Here is a 2,090-nt window from a genome sequence, read left to right as displayed (position 1 = left end):
AATTCTGTCTGCAAATTTCCACCACAAGCACTAGACTTTGGGGACTTAATTTACTTGTTCAATGAAATACGGCAAGTGCTGTTTGAGTCTTAGACTGTCTCCACTAGCCTCCAGCTCCCTTTATATGGAGGCATGGATCTCCCATCTGTTTTCTCAGATAATCTAAAGCAGCTTGAAATAACACTAGGGGCAATTTTTAGGCATCAATTACAGACTTACAGTCTGTGCAGCACAAAAATGAATTGATCACACCAGACACTGTGATTTAGGTTTGTTTGTCTTTACATCAGTGCAGTCATTGTTTTTGCCCTAAGATATTTATAAGATACTCASTTGAGTTATACAGGCTCTACAAGATTCCTGGAGCAATGTTCTGGAGCAGCTGGAAACTTATAAAGATAACTAGGATATCTCAAATATCTCCCTTACTAGGCAAATTATTCAAGTGTTGTATGTCTACTTTAGAATCATCAGATTTATTTCCTAGATTCCACTAATGKGTGCTCATTCACTCTATTGAGAGCTTACACACCTAAATCACATGAAAACACATCTGTGTGGAGATAATTCAGTGTCTGAAATAGGAACAGAATTCTTTGTGTTACTTTGAGGCTGAGTGTAGTTGGTCTGGCTGAGATGCAGTTACATTTCCCCACAGCAGCCCTCGTAGGCTGGAAAGGCTTTGATAACACACCAATGTTTTGRCACAGCATCATCACTGTCTCTCCAGCATTCCCCATTGTCCCCCAATGGCACTGGACAAGATCTTGGGAGGGGACAGAGCCAGGACAGCTGTCTCAAACTGAGCAAAGGGATATTCTGTACCATAGGGTGTCTGTTCAACAATCAAAGCTAAGAATAAGGAGGAAAGTGGGGAGAAAGCTTTCATTATTATGGTAATTGTCCGCTGGAGCAGTTGCCATGAATGCTGAAGCCCTGCTTCCTGGGAAGTGGCTGTAGAGAACCTGCTCATGGGAAGTAAAGAACAAAATATTTTGCTTTCCTTTGCTTCCACATGTTACCTTTGAGCATCCAGCCAACCCACCAAAGCCAGGTGTGTATTTTAGGCAATATAAATATCTCCAACTGATTTTAGATCTATTGTATTCCAAATATTCTATTTTATATAGAAAATTCTATAGTCATAACACGAGGAACCTGAACCTGGTGAAACTGCATTTCAAATAAATGGTCTCCAAAACTGCCAATTTAGTATTTCAAGGTATAAGGATGGAGAGAGACATTCAAATTTTTATTTCTTGTGGTAGAGAAAGAAAAAAAAAGATACTAAAAAAATTCACTAATTGCATCTGATCTAATTATAATCAAAATATATATTAATTATCTTAAAGCTAAAAGACTGTCAGTTATTTGTATGATTTCCTGTCTGTGCAACCAAAACATTTAGCAAAATTTCTTCCAGCCTGTAGTTTCTTCTCTGATTTCCACTGTAGGTTACAATCTCTGTGATAGACTTTAGAAAAGAATATMCATTGACAGCTAAAATTTCTGTGCAAAAGTCTTCCATCTTAGCATCAAACTGTCATTGGGATTAGGTTCATATAAAGGATTTGTGCCACACATAACCATTCACTGTAAGCTGTTCCCTTTAGTTTGTTCTGTCTGCTGTGTGAATGGTGCACTGTGGCAGAATGACAGAGTGGAAAATTGGGAGTTATACCTTCATGCATCTTCTCCCCTGCAAGATTTATCACAATTTGATTTCATATTTTAATACAGCATGTATATACTTAGTTAATTTAAAATCACAGCAGATTTGTTGGGACCTTAGACTTTATTCAAAGGATCTGTCTGCTTGTTTGATTTCTTTCTCTTCAGAGCAAGYCTCAGAGAAGTTTGATTGACAGAGCAGCAAAATAGTCTTATTGTCATTATCTGGATTTTCTTCAGCATCAGAAACAAAAATTAAAATAACAAGAATGTTGGCTTTTTCCGTGAAGCCTAAGACAGAAACCTTGAGCTGAAGCACAGTGGCCAGGAATACAGGTCAGAGGACTACAGAGAAAGAAGGTAAAAGACAGCCTTAACTCTGTATGTCTAAGTATATTAGCTGGAAAAAATAAAGTTGT

This window comes from Malurus melanocephalus, unplaced genomic scaffold (genome assembly GCF_030028575.1).
Source record: "Malurus melanocephalus ecotype Western Australia unplaced genomic scaffold, MMel_1.1 scaffold_313, whole genome shotgun sequence".
NCBI lineage: Eukaryota > Metazoa > Chordata > Aves > Passeriformes > Maluridae > Malurus > Malurus melanocephalus.
Note: the sequence above shows the minus strand (reverse complement) of the source record.